The following is a 15,513-nucleotide window of genomic DNA, read 5'->3' on the forward strand; positions in this document are numbered from 1 at the left end:
TTGCAGTGAGCCGAGATTGCACCACTGCACTCCAGCCTCGGTGACAGAGTGAGACCCTGACTCAAAAAAAAAAAAAAAAAAAAAAATAGACTGTGTGTCATTGGTGGAGGTATAGATAAGTAGCTAATGGAACAGAATAGAGAACCCAGAAATATAATCACACAAATATGCCCAACTACTGATTTTTGACAAAGATTCAAAAGCAATTCAATGGAGGAAAGACAGCCTTTTTTATAAATGGTACTAGAGAAGCTGTACATCCCTTTGCAAGAAATGAAACTTGATATGTGTCTCACGTTAGAAAAAATTAATTCAAAATGGATTATGAATTTAAATGCTAAATGCAAAACTACAAATCTTTAAAAAATAGAAAATTGTCAAAATCTAGAGTAAGAAAAAGAGTTTTTTGACTTGACAGCAAAAGACACAATTTATAAAAAGAAATACTGATAAGTTAGACTTCATTAAATTTAAAAACGTTTTCTCTGTGAAATATCCTACTAAGATGATAAAAGACAAGGTACATTGTAGGATAAAACATATGTAAACAAAATATCCAACATATCAACAATATCTAGACTATATAAATAACTCTCAAAGCTAAACAAAATTACAAACATCCAATTAGAAAATGGTCAAATTAAATGCAGAGAAATGTCATTAAAATATACAATAGCATATGAAAAGATGCTCAGCATTATTAGCCATTGGGGAAATGGCAATTAAAACCTCAATGAGATATCACTACCCATTTATCAGAATGCCTAACAAAGTAATTAATTGAAGAAGGGACAACATTGAATGCTGACAAGAATGCAGACAAATGGATCTCCCATTCATTGCTGCTTGGAATGTGAAAGGTACAGTTATTCTGCAAAACAGTTTGTCAGTGTCTTATAAAACTAAATATGCAACTACCATATGACTCAGCAAGTGCATTCCAGGGCATTTATGCTAGAAAAAACAAAAATGTTGCTTACACAAACACCTGTACATGAATGTTTATAGCAGCTTTATTCATAATAGTTCCAAATTTGGAAACTATGTATATATTCTTCAATAAGTGAATAGTTAAACCAACTGTGATACATCCATATCATGGAATACTACTCTGCAGTAAAAAGAAACCAAATATTGATACACACAACAGCCTGGATGAATTTCCAGATAATCATGCTGAATAATAAAGAAGACAATTCCAAAAGTTTCCATACTATATGATTATACTTATATGATATTCTTGAAATGACAAAATTATAGAGATGGAGAAGAGATTGGTGACTGCCAGGGGTTAAGCAGAGGGCAGGACTAAGAGGTAAATGGCTATGGGAATAAAAAGGTGAATGAAGGATCCTCATGTGATGAAAATGTTCCATATTTTGAATATAGATTTTAGTGTAGTGGGTGGTAGTATTGTACAATGGTTTTCCAAGTTGTTATCACTGGGGAAATTGGTCAATGTGTACATGAGATCTCTCCATATTATTTCTCACAGCTGCATATGAATCTGTAATAGTCTCCAAATATGTTTAACTAAAAAAGAGCAAGCTAGATTTTTTTTTTTTTTTAAACTCAAGGAAGTAAATCATGAAAACAAAAATTTCACAAACCTGGAATTAAGTTAGAAAAGTCATTTTGGGAAGAATTGAACCATTTTCATATTTCCCAAATCCTTTTTTAAAATTGTATTATTGTGGTAAAAAATATATATTGTCAACCTAAGAAACACAGAGATTCCCTAAAGGTAATGAGTTTATTCAGGAATGTGCAGAGGATTTGCAAATCTAGGCTCTAAGGGCTATGAGGATCATAAGTATATCCAGAGGGACAAGGCAAGGGGAAGCTTTTAAAGGCAAAAGAAAAAAGTACATGTAATTTGTTTTAAAACAAAGAACACTGGGCACAGGGCCTTATTGCAGGAGTTGATGTCAGTTCATTAGTGGAGACAGTGTGTCACACAAGTATTCTCGTGCATCCAGCTAGCTGTCCTTGTGACTCATGATGCAAACTGCAGTTTATAAAGTCCTTGGCAAATGTTCTTGTTGTAGGCATACATGCGTAAGAGCCCTTTAGGGTCTTTGTAATAGATTTTTTTTCACAGTCATGTGTATATGAGAGTTCTCCCTTCTCAACCTCCGGGCTTTATTTATTTATTTTGTTAGAGTTTGGCACAAGCTACTCCATTTCAATTCTGACACCTTGCACAGTATCATAACATTTACCATTTGAACTGTTAAATGTATAGTTCAGTGGCAGTAAGTACACATTCATATTGTTGTGCAGCCATGACCAACATCCATCTCTAGAACTTTCTCATCTTGCAAAATTGAAACTTCATACCCATTAAACAGTAACTATCCAATCCCCAAAGGATGTAATGCTTCACAAAGTTTTATGTGACCCTTGTGTAGAGGCCATGCTAATTTACTCAGTATCATTTCAATTTTAGTATATGTGCTGACAAACTGAGCACCCAAATTCCTTCCTATTGGTGGCTTTTTTTTTTTTTTTTTTCCCATCTGTATGTGATAGTACCTGGGTGGCAACCCGAAGACATCACACTGGTAGCTCTATGATTTGCTTAACATGCTGTGGTTAAAAGCCAATTGTTTAATCTGATTATTTTGCCTTGAGGCAACTTTACAGATATTTTAAAGAATATGTTTGTAAGTAAGTTGATTCAATTTGGAAATATCTGTCTTCTTTCTCCATTTTTCCTGTTTGCTCTGTAAGACATATGGTTGGGTAACCAGAGATGCTCATTTTTTTATCCTGAAAATTTTGTGTGCTTGTGAATTATATGGACATGGAGAAGTTTTGAGGGCAGGACAGTTCCTTCATAATGTGAGCAATCAACTATTTAGTACATCCTTCTAGAACATTTTTGTTTCTCTTTTTAAATGTACAGGATTTTAAGTCTTCTGTTTTAAAAGGTTTCTTCTATGTATAATTCTTTTCAAAGGTACCTTGAACTCTAGAAATATTTAGCAGACTATGTTCTAATTTCTCCAGTTCAGTTGGGGGATACATTTTTTAAACCTGTGCCAAAAATTTAAATAAATTTCTCAGATATTGAAATACACTGAGTGCTTAATGTTGTTTTACCTTGCCGTGGTGGTTGCATTTCATTTTTTTTTCTTTTTTTCTCTTCTGGGACACATTTTTTCAAATCAATTGGACAAATATCTAGGACTATGATTGCTGGATCATATGATAAGACTACATTCGCTTTATAAGAAACTGCCAAAATTTCTTTCAAAATGGCTGTAGTATTTTGCATTCCCACAAGCAATAAACAAAAGTTTCTGTTGCTCCAGATCCTTGCCAGTATTTGATATTTTCAGTTATGATTTTTTAAATTTTAGCCATCCTAACTGGTGTATGGTGGCATCTCATCATTTTTTTAAAATTTGCAATTGCCTAATGACAAATGGTTCTGAGAACATTTTTCATATGCTTATCTTTCATCTGTAAATGTTCTTGGTGACATATCTGTTCAGACCTATACATTGTTGTATTAAGTTTGCTAATATTTTGCTGAGGATTTTTGTGTTTATGTTCATAAGAGATACTGGTCTATAGATTTCCTTTCTTGTAATGTCTTTATTTGGATTAGCTATTAGGGTAATGCTATGGCCCACTGAATGAATTTTTCATTTTCAGGCTTTATTCTGCCTGTAGAAATTAGTAGTTCCTTAGCTCAAATTCTTCAGTGATTAATTTTGTTTGGTGATCAGTTTTGTTTATTGAAATAGTCTGTTTTGGCTATGCTAGGTCATCTGGCCTTTTATATAAATTTTCAAATTACCTGGTTTGTATTTCTAACTAATTTTCTTGATATTTTGGTAGAAATCATAGGATGCTTATATTTTAATTTGAGGAAAATTGACACCTTTACTCTGTTGAATATTCCAAAACATAAACACATTGTCTTTCCATTTATTTAGGTCATCTTTGATTTCCTTCACTAGCATTTTAAAGTTTTTAGAGTGTAAATTCTCTACATTTTTGATTCAATATATACTTGTGTTCCTTGTTTTTAGTAATTGTAAATGGTATTGTGTCTTAAAATTTGATTTTCAATTTTTCACTACTAGTTTATAGAAATTTTCAATTTTTTTGAATTTCTCTTATATCCTATGACCTTGTCACTTATTAGTTCTAGAAATTGTTTTTCTTTTTTTTGGGTAGATGCCTTATAATTGTCATACCATCTACAATTACGAACAATTTTATTTCTTTCTTTCCAGTCATTGCGATTTATTTCTTTGCCTTGCTTTATCATACTGGCTAAGACTGAAACATACTGTTAAATATGAGTGGTAACAGTGAACATTTTTGCTTTATTTCTAATCTTTGGAGTAAAACATTTAGTATATCAATATTAAGTATGATGTTAATTGTAGGCTGTTCATGAATGCTTTTTTTATTTCTAATTTCTGAGAGTTTAATTATCAATTTATTTTTGTAAAATATCTTCACTGTATCAATTGGTATCTTGCAATATTTTTCTTTAAAAAATTAATGTGATAAATTATATTGATAAATTTTAATATATTGAACCAAATTTTCATCCTCGGGGAGAAAAAAATCTCTTGGTTTGGCATACATTCTTTTTATATGTTCTGGATTGGATTTGCTAATATTTTCTTGGGAATATTTGCATCTTTATTCATGAAGGACATTAGTCTTTAAAAAACATCTTTAATTTTTGTATCAGGTGTTGGCTTTATAAAGTGAATCCAGGCAGGGATCCATGATCTCATCTCACTGCTGCCTGAGACACAGACATGACTTCTGTTCATAAGTCCCTATTAAATCTTTCTTTCTAAGAAACTGTATTTGTCTGTCTTTTTTCTTTGACTTCTCAGCTTCCTCAGACTTTAGGATAGTGTATTAGTCTATTTTCAAACTGCTGTAAAGAACTTTCCAAGACTGGGTAATTTATAAAGAAAAGAGATTCAGTTGATTCACAGTTCCACATGGTTGGGGAGACCTCAGGAAACTTATACTCATGGTGGAAAGGGAAGCAGGCCTGTCGTACGTGGCAGCAGACAAGAGTGTGTAGAGCAGGAATTGTCAAATGCTTATAAAACCATCAGATCTCGTGAGAACTCACTCACTATCATGAGAAAAACATGGGAGAAACCACCCCCATGATCCAATCACCTCTCACTAGGTCCCTCTCTCAACAAGTGGGGATTATGGGGATTACAATTTGAGATGTGATTTGGGTGGGGACATAGAGTCAAATCATATCAGGTAGGTTTGCATAGAACTGCCCATTGTGAAACTTGTGGAAAGGCAGGCTAGGAGCTGAGAGACCAAGAAATGGGCAAAGGGAAAGAATCAACCATGGAAGAAGTCCATGGGGAACATCCCAGGTGGCAGCCATTTCTATTTGGAATAGTGTAGCTCTACTTTTTAGATGCTTCTGCATGAGTATAGGGATGCCTTGCAAACACCAGCATGTTTAGAGAAATTATTAACTGTGAGCCATCTATCACCCTGTGGTGAGGAATGGTGATGAGCAGCCACTGCAGTGGATGGCCACTTCTGTGGACTGCCTATTTGGCAACAGAAGCCCAGCTGGCAGAAGCAAAGTAAAATGGCTTCAGTAGGAATTACAATTGGAAAAAGGTTTCTCTTTAAAGAGCTTGATAGTAAAAAGTTGACTTAGTTAAAACTAATATCTGGGCTGTATATATATATCTATGTATTGTTTTAAGGCCTCTGTTCTCTCTAAAACTTCTCAGTCAACTGAATCCTGACTGTGCCTCTATTTCCTTCTGCCTGTCCCTCCTTCCTCTTGCCATCCTTAATGCCACATGAGGGAACAACAAAACAAAGAATTATGACAGCCTGGGATCCCTTGGGGAAAATGGAAAAGGCCCCAGATTTCTCTTTTGGGGAGAAACCTGTTTTTCTTCATGGTACCCCCAAAGTTGTAAGTGGACAGATAAAATTCTGCTCACTTTTGTATTGAATTCCCTTTGGCTTTTGGGGGAGTACCATAGATTGATTGACAGTGGGAGAGGATTTGACCTTGATGTGTGTTTGATGGTTGGTAACGTGATGGTGGGCAAGAGCTACAGTGTTGGAGGTGACTAAGGACAGTTATTTGGAGAAGGTGGTCATTGCTACAGGGGGCTGCTAAATTCTTTGTATGTCTGGATAAGAAAAGTGTGGGTTAGACCCTAAAAACTGCATGATTTCCTTAAAGAACTCTACCCTAAAATCAGTAATCTAACTAAGAAACAAGCTAAGTTGAAAAGACTACCTATCAAACTAAATCAGTCTTTGAAACTCTTTGTAAAAGTTATTTACATATTTAAAAGAAATCTCAATTTTTAAAGGCTTACCTGTCTCTGCACTTAAACCACTAGGAACTTTCTGGGGAAGAGAATGGCTTAAAGTTTACATAACAAACCCTGCTTTTGTTTAGATCTAAGTTTTGTGTCTTTGAGATGTAAATTTTCAACCTATTTCCCCCTGAGTCCTGTCTTTGGAGATGCAAATTTAAAGTTACTTTCCTAACAATTGTTTAGGGCATAAAACAGCTATTTAAGAGATTGACAGTCTAAAGTTGGGGTGAAACTTTGAAAACTGGGAAATAAAAACCTTATAAACATAAGATCTGCTTCTTTCTACATATCTGTTATGTTAATATATGTCTTACGCAAGTGATATTTCACCATAAAATACACAAACAAGCTCTAATCAATTGGCTTAAAGAGAAATTAAGCACGTAAATCAAATATTTTATTAGAAAAATAAAAGTTAGCTCAATTGCCTGTTAGTTCACATGCTTTAATAATCTTTGATAAATAAAACTAATTTCAAAATTCTCTTCAACAATTTAAAATCTGAAAGTCATGCTATGGTAAATTAAGTACTTCTAGAGTTTTTACTAGAAATTTGGGTTACTAAGAGTTAGACTAGTAGTTAATACATGTAATCAAAACTGCTCAATATAAGAGAAACTATTCTACATGCTGAGTGTTTATATAAAGAAAAATATATGATTTTGAGAAAGAAGTTTATGAAAACACTAAGATGTGGTTTTGCTTAAAGTAAAAGTAATTTTGTCTAGTTGAGAGACTATTTGCAGGTTGTTTCAAATGAAGAAAAAATGATACAGATAAAACTAAATGGATAGAAAAAGAAAAGATAAAAGAGCGGAAATGAGAAAGCTTTGATTCGTGGGTGACTGCATGGTCATCCACGGTACAGAGCTGTAGCTGTGCTGCATCATGTTCACAAAAGGTAAAAGTTACCAGTGGAATTTAGAGATGGCTCAAATACCTGGGGATTTAGTTCAATGGATGCATAAAAAGAAGCAAACTAAGATTCAAAAAGCAAAATATTCAATCCCTTGGTTAGTATTATCTATAATTGCTAAAATGAAAGAAAGAAAGTGTTGGGTTGAGTTCTGAGACTACACTAAGCTTGGGTGTAGGTCTGTGTGAGCTCAGATTGCTAGCCTCAAAGCTACCTATGAAGGGAAAAAAGTTATGCCAGGGACAAAATAAAATGACTCTGAGTCTTGTGGTTACCAAAAAGGTAATCAGTGGTGGGGTGGTTGGGGTAGGGATGAGGGAGTCAAAACTAAGTAACTATTAAAATGAGAAAGTAGAATGTAAAAAAAAAAAAAAAAAAAAAAAAGGTTTCTGTGGATTGATATCATCAGCTTCCTGAGAAACCTTTACTAAAGTGGATCATGGGAGTAACTACTTTGGGATCAGTGTGTTTGATTTTGAATGCTGTAGAGCAGAAGAGCATTGAACAGGTGCAGATGATTAGTGATGTTGAACATTTTTTCATATACATATTGTCTATTTGTATGTCTTTTTTTTTTTTTTTTGAGAATCTATGTCCAGATACTTAGCCCACTTTTAAATTGAATTATTGTTATTATATTTCTTTTAAGTTTTTTGAGTTCCTTGAATATTCTGGATATTAGTTCCTTGTAAGATGAATAGTTTGCAAATATATTTTTTTCATTGAACAGGTTGTCTCTTTGCTGTGTTGATTGTTTCCTTTGCAGTGCAAAAGCTTTTTAGTTCAATATAGTCCTATTTGTCAATTTTTGTTTTTCTTTTTGGCTTGTGCTTTTGGGATCTTAACCACAAAATCTTTGCCTAGACTAATGTCCTGGAGTTTTTCCCCTGTGTTTTCTTCTAGAAGATTTAGAGTTTTGAGTCTTACATTTAAGTCTTTAATTCATTTTGAATTGATTTTTATATGCAGTAAAATATAGAGTTCTAGTTTCATTCTTCATATGGATATCCAGTTTCCCAACACCATTTATTAAAGAGGGTATCTTTTTCTCAATGCATGTTCTTGGTGCCTTTATCAAAAATCCGTGGGCTTTATCAAAAATATGTAAATCTATTTCTGGGTTCTCAATTCTGTTTTGTTGGTTTATATGCCTATTTTTATATCAATATCATACTGTTTTGATTACTATAGCTTTGTCATATGTTTTGAAGTCAGATAGTGTGATGCCTCAAGATTTGTTTGTTTTGCTCAAGATTTCTTTGGCTATTTGGGCACATTTTACTTTCACATGATTTTTAAAACTTTTTTTCTATTTTTGTGAAATATGCTTTGATATTTCATAAAGATTGCATTGAATCTGTAGGTTGCTTTGGGTAATATGGTTATTTTAGCAAGCTTAAGTCTTCTAATTTGAGAGCATAGAATGTCTTTCCATTTGTTTGTGTCCTTTTCAGGTGATATCATCAGTGTTGCCATTTTTCTTATATAAGTCTTTCACTTCCTTAGATATATATATTCCTAAGTATTTTATTTTATTTTATTTCATTTGTAACCATTGAAAATGATATAGTCTTCTTGATTTCTTTTTCAGTGAGTTCATTCTCAGCTTAGAGTAATAGTAAGTTTTGTATGTTGATTTTGTATCCTGAGACGTTACTGAATTGATGAGATCTAAGACATTTTGGTAGAGACTTTAGTTTAGTTTTTTTTTTTTTTTTTAAATATAAGAACATGTGTTCTGAAAAAAGGAATAATTTGACTTTCTTTTTCCAGTTTTGATGACTTTTATTTCTTTCCATTGCCAAGTAGCTCTGGTTAGAACTTCCAGTACTATGTTTAACAGCAGTAGTGAAAGAGGGCATCCTTGTCTTATTTTAGTTCTTAAAGAATAGGCTTTCAGCTTTTCTCCATTCAGTATGATGTAGCTGTGTGTTTGTCATAAACACATTTTATTATTTTGAGGTATGTTCTTTCTATGCCTACATTATTGTAAGCTTTTTTCGTAGAAGATGTTGAATTTTATAGAATTCTTTTTCTGAATCTATTGAGATGATCAGATGGCTTTGTTCTTCATATTTTGATGTGAATGGCTCACATTTATTGATTTGCATATGCTGAACCACCCTTACATTACTGGCATAAATCCCATTTGATCATGGCGTATTCTTCTTGATATGCTTTTGGATTTGGTTTGGTTGTATTTTGTTAAAGATTCTTGTGTTTACATTTATTAGAAATATTAGCCTGTAGTTTTCTTTTTTATTGTGTCCTTGTATGGTTTTCATATTAATGCAACTCTGCCCTCATAGAATAAGTTAGAGAGAATTCCCTCCTCTTTAATTTTTTGGAATAGTTTTAGGAGAATTGCTTTTATTCTTTGTAAGTCTAGTAGAGTTTGGCAGTAAAATCATAACATTCTGGGCTTTTCCTAGTTGGGAGACTTTTGAATACAGATTCAATCTTGATACCTGTTATTGGTCTGTTCATGTTTTCTATTTTTTCCTGATTCAAGATTGGTAGGTTTATATGTCCATTAGTTTATTTACTTTCCCAGTGTTTTCCAGTTTATTTCTGTATACTTGTTTGTAGTACTCTCTGGTGATCTTTTGCATTTCTGTGCTATCAGTTGTCATGTTACCTCTTTGTTTCTGATTTTGTTTATTTGGTTATATTATCTTTTTTGCTTGGTCAATGTAGCTATCAGTTTATAAATTTAGTTTATCTTTCAAAAAACCAACATTTTATTTCATTCATTCTTTGTATGGTTCTTCTTTGTTCTTTATTATTTTTTTCCTTCCACTCATTTTGGGCTTGCTTTGTTCTTGCGTTTCCAGTTAATTGAGGTACATTTTAGCTTGATTATTCAAAACCATTAAAATTTTTTGATTTAGGCATTTATTACTACAAACTTTTCTTTAGCACTACTTTTGTTGTATTACATAGGTTTTGGTATTTTTTGTAAATTTTTATTTGTTTTAATAAGTTTTTTTAAATTTTCTTTTATTCTATTTGTATCTTTACAGGTGAAGTTAGTCTCTTGTAGGCAGCATGTAGTTGAGACTTTTTTTCCAATACATTCAGCTATTTTATACCTTTAAATGGAAAATTTAATCCATTTTATTAAAGATTATTACTGATATGTAAGAAGTTATTCCTGTCATTTTGTTAATTTTTTTCTGGTTGTTTTGTGCATGCCTTCTTCCTTTATTTCTTTCCTGTTATTTATCATTGTTATTTGGTGGTAGTGCTAACTTTGAGTTCTTTCTCTTATTCATTTTTGTGTTTGCTTTGTCAATATGTTTTGTTCCTTTGTGTTTTCATAATGGTAGATACTGTCCTTTTGCTTCAATGTGTAGAATTCCCTTAAGAATTTTTTGCAGGGCTAGTCTACTGGTGATGCATTCCCTTAGTTTTTACTTGCCTAGAAAAGGTTTTACTTCTTCTTCATTTATAAAGTATAATTTGCTGGCTATAGTATTTTTGGCTTAGTTTTTTTTATTTTTTTTATTTTTTATTTTTTTAGTACTTTGAATATATCATTCCATTCTCTTCTGGGCTGTAGAATTTCTACTGAAAACCAGTTTGAAGTCTGATGGGAATTCCTTACATGTGACTAGACAATTTTTTCTTGCTGTTTTTAGAATTATCTCTTTGTCTTTGTGTATTAGGCCTTTCTTGCTTTGCTATAAAAAATATCTGAGACTAGGTAATTTACTAGAAAAGAGGTTTAATGGGTTCACAATTCTGCAGGCTATTCAGAAATCATAACACTGGTCCCTGCTTCTGGGGGGCCATCAAGAAGCTTTTACTCATGGCAGAATATGAAATGGGAGCACGTATATAATGTGGAAAAAGCAGAAGGAAGTAGTAGGGGTGGAGATGTCATATATATATATTTTTTTCTTTGAGACAGACTCTTACTCTGTTGCTCAGGCAGAATACAGTGGTGTGATCTAGGCTCACTGCAATCTTTGCCTCCCAGGTTCAAGCAATTCTAGTGGCTCAGCCTCCTGAGTAGCTGGGATTACAGGTATGTGCCACCCTGCCTGGTTAATTCTTGTATTTTTAATAGACATGGGGTTTCACCATGTTGGCCAGGCTGGTCTTGAACTCCTGACCTCAGGTCATCCATCTACCTTGGCCTCCCAAAATGCTAGGATTGCAGGCATGAGCCACCATGCCTGGCCAGATTTCACATACTTTTAAGTGATTAGATCTTATTGGAATTCAGAGCAAGAGCTCACTTATCACCAATGCTATGACAAAAACCAAGGAATCTTCCCCCATGATGTAAACATCTCCATCCAGGCCCTACTTACAACACTGGGGATTACATTTCAACATGAGATTTGGGCAGGGACAAATATCCAAACTATATCATTGTGCCCCTAGCCTCTCCTAAATCTCATGTCCTTTTTACATTGCAAAATACAGTTACCTTTTCTCAGTAGTCCCCCCAAAGTCTTGCCTCATTCTAGCATTAACTCAAAAGTTCAAAGCCCAAAGTCTCATCTGAAACAAGGAAAATTCCTTCTGCCTATGAACCTGTGAATTCAAAGGCAAGTTATTTACTTCCAGGATTTAATGGTGGTATAGGCACTGGGCAAATATTCCTATCCCCAAAGGGAGATATTGGCCAAAAGAAAGGGGATACAGGTCCCATGTAAACCAACAATTCATCAAGGAAGTCATTAAACTTCAAAGCTCCAAAATAATCTCTTTTTACTCCATGTCCCACATCCAGGGCATACAGGTTCAAGGGGTGAGCTCTCAAGGCTTCAAGAATCTCCACCTGTGTGGCTTTGCAGGGTTCAGCCCCCAAGGCTTTTCTCACAAGTTGTTGAATGACTGGCTTTTCCAGGTGCAGGGTGCAAGCTGCCAGTGAATCTACCATTCTCGGGTCTGGAGGGCAGTGGCCCCTGCTATGGTTTGGCTGTGTCCCAATTCAAATCTCATCTTGGATTGTAGCTCCCATAATTTCCATGTGCTGTGGGAGGCAGTTGGTGGGAGATAATTCATTCATAGGGGTGGTTTTCCTCCATACCGTTCTTGTGGTAGTAAATAAGTCTCATAAGATTTGATGGTTTCATAAAGAGTTTTCCTGCACAAGCTCTCTTCTTTTCTTGTCTGCTGCCATGTGAGACATGTCTTTCACCTTCCATCATGATCATGAGGCCTCCCCAGACATGTAGAACTGTGAGTCCATTAAACCTCTTTCTTTTGTAAATTGCTCAATTTCAGGTATGTCTTCATCAGCAGCATAAAATAGAACTAATACAGCCCCATTCTCAAAGCTCCACTAGGCGGTGATCCAGTGGGGATTCTGTGTGGGGGCTCCAGGACCACATTTCCCCGTGTCACTGCCCTAGTAGAGGTTCTCTGTGAGGGCTCATCCCTGTCAGCAGGCGCCTGCCTCAGCACCCACATTTTTCCATACATTCTTTGAAATCTTGGCAGAGGGGATAATATGGTTGGCTCAATGTGCCCACCCAAATATCGCAATGAATTATATTAATCCCCCCATGTCAAGGGTAGGACAAGGTGGAAGTAATTGGATCATGGGGGTGGTTTCCCCCATGCTATTCTCATGACAATGAGTAAGTCTCACAATATCTAATGATTTTATAAGCATCTGGCATTTCCCCTGTTAGCACTCATTCTCTCTCCTGCCACCCTGTGAAGAGGTGCCTTCTGCCATGTTTGTAAGTTTCCTGAGGTCTCCACAGCACTGTAGAAAACTGAGTCAAAAAAAACCTTTTTACTTTGTAAATTACTCAGTCTTTGGCATTTCTTCATAGCAGTGTGAAAATGGGCCAATGCAATAAGTTGGTTCCAGGAGTGGGGTGTTGCTATAAAGACACCCAAAAATGTGGAAGTGACTTTGGAACTGGGTAACAGGAAGAGATTGGAAGTTTAGAGGTTCGGAAGAAGCACAGAAAAATGTGGAAAAGTTTAGAACTTCCTAGAGATTTGGAGGGCTCAGAAGTCAGGGAGATATGGGAACGTTTGGAACTTCTAAAGACTTGCTGAATTGCTTTGATCAAAATTCTGGTGGTGATATGGACAATGAAGTCAAGGTTGAGATGGTCTCAGATGGAGATGAGGAACTTCTTGGGAACTGGAGCAATGGTGACTCTTGCTATGCTTTAGCAGAGAGACTGGCAGCACTTTGCCCCTGCCCTAGAGATCTGTGGAACTTTGAACTTGAGAGAAACCATCTAGGGCAACTGGCAGAAGAAATTTCTAAGTGGCAGTGTCCAAGAGAAAGCAGATAATAAAAGTTTGGAAATTTGTAACCTGACAATGCAATAGAAAATAAAAACCCATTTTCTGAAGAGAAGTTCAAGCTTGCTGCAGAAATTGGCATAAGTAACCAGGAGCTGAATATTAATCACCAAAACAATGGGGAAATATCTCCAGGGCATGTCAGAGACATTCTCATCAGTACCTTTCATCAAAGGCCCAGAGGCCTAGGAAGGAAAAATGCTTTCATGGACTGGGCCCAGGACCCCCCTGCTCTGTGCAGCTTTAGGACATGGTGCCCTGTGTCCCAACTGTCTCAGTCCCAACCATGGCTAAAAGGCGCCAATGTACACCTCAGGCTTTTACTTTAGAGGATGTAAGCCCCAAACCTTCACGACTTACATTAGGTGTTGGGTTTGTGGGTGCACAGGTGTCAAGAATTGAGGTTTTGAGGCCTCCGCTTAGATTTCAGAGGATTTATGGAAATGCATACATTTCTAATGCATACAAATCTAATCTAAATGATTAGACTTCAGAGGATGTAAGGAAATGCGTGTTCAGGCAGAAGTTTTCTCCAGAGGCAGAGCTCTCATGGAGAATGCTCAAAGTCAACCCATGAAAGCAGCCAGGAAGGGGGCTGTACCCTGTAAAGACACAGGGGCAGAGCTGCCCAAGGCTATGGTATCCCACCTCTTGCATCAGCAAGACCTGGATGTGAGACATGGAGTCAAAAGAGATCATTTTGGAACTTTTAGGTTTAGTGACTTCTCTTTTGGATTTCAGACTTGCATAGGGCCTGCAGCCCCCTTTTTTGGGTCAATTTCTTCCATTTGGAATGGTTGTATTTACCGAATGCCTATATCCTCATTATACCTAGGAAGTAACTAACTTGCTTTTGGTTTTACAGTCTCATAGGCAGAAGGGACTTGCTTTGTCTTAGTTGAGACTTTGGACTTGAACATTTGGGTTAATGCTGGAATGAATTAGGACTTCAGGGGACTGTGGAAATGGCACAATTGTGTTTAAAACTATGAGTACATGAGATTTGGGAAGGACCAGGGGTGGAATAGTATGCTTTAACTCTCTGTCCCCACACAAATCTCACCTTGAAATGTAAAAATCTTCATGTGTCAAGTGTGAGACCAGGCGGAAGTAATTGTATCATGGGGGCAATTTCCTCCTATGCTGTTCTCATGATAATGAGTGAGTCTCACAAGATCTGATGGTTTTACAAGCATCTGTTATTTCCTCTGATGGCACTCATTCTCTTTCCTGCTATCCTGTGAAGGGGTGACCTGCAGGCCCCACATCACATATAAGGCACCCATGGCTTGGGGCTTGAACCCTCTGAAGCCATGGCCTGAACTATACCTTGGCCCCTTTTAGCCACGGCTGGAGCTGAAGTAGCTGGGACGCTGGGCACCATGCCATGAGGCTGCGCAGAGCAGGAAGGCCTTGGGCCCAGCCCGCAAGATCATTTTTTTTTTCCTCCTAGGCCCTCAGGCCTCTGATGTGAGAGGCTGCTGTTAAGGTCTCTGACAGGACTTAAGACATTTTCCTTATTGTCCTGGTGATTGATATTTGCCTTTTTGTTACTTATGCAAATTTCTGCAGCAGGCTTGAATTACTTCTTAGATTTTTTTTTTTTTTTTCTTTTAGGAGACAGAGTCTCACTCTGTTGTCCAGGCTGGAATGCAGTGGCACAATCTAGACTCACTGCAACCTCTGCTTCCTGGGTTCAAGAAATTCTCCTGCCTCAGCCTCCCAAGTAGCTGAGACTACAGGTGCACACTGCCATGTCTGGCTAATTTTTTTGTATTTTAGTAGAGATGGGGTTTCACCATCTTGCCCAGGCATGGTGGCTTATGCGTGTAATCCTAGCATTTTGAGATGCTGAGGTAGGTGGATTGACTGAGCTCAGGAGTTTTTTTTTCTTTTCTATCACATCACCAGGCTGGAAATTTTTCCAACATTCATGCCCTGCTTCCT

General features: G+C 36.0%; 1 non-coding gene across 1 annotated transcript; it reads right to left on the minus strand.

Moving 5' to 3' along the window:
* Positions 1 to 2,366: 2,366 nt before the first annotated feature.
* LOC123566958 (U6 spliceosomal RNA) lies at positions 2,367 to 2,473 on the minus strand. The gene has a single exon (XR_006689673.2). It is a non-coding gene; the product is annotated as a U6 spliceosomal RNA (small nuclear RNA).
* Between the last annotated feature and the right edge of the window lie 13,040 nt (positions 2,474 to 15,513).

This window comes from Macaca fascicularis, chromosome 9 (assembly GCF_037993035.2).
Source record: "Macaca fascicularis isolate 582-1 chromosome 9, T2T-MFA8v1.1".
NCBI lineage: Eukaryota > Metazoa > Chordata > Mammalia > Primates > Cercopithecidae > Macaca > Macaca fascicularis.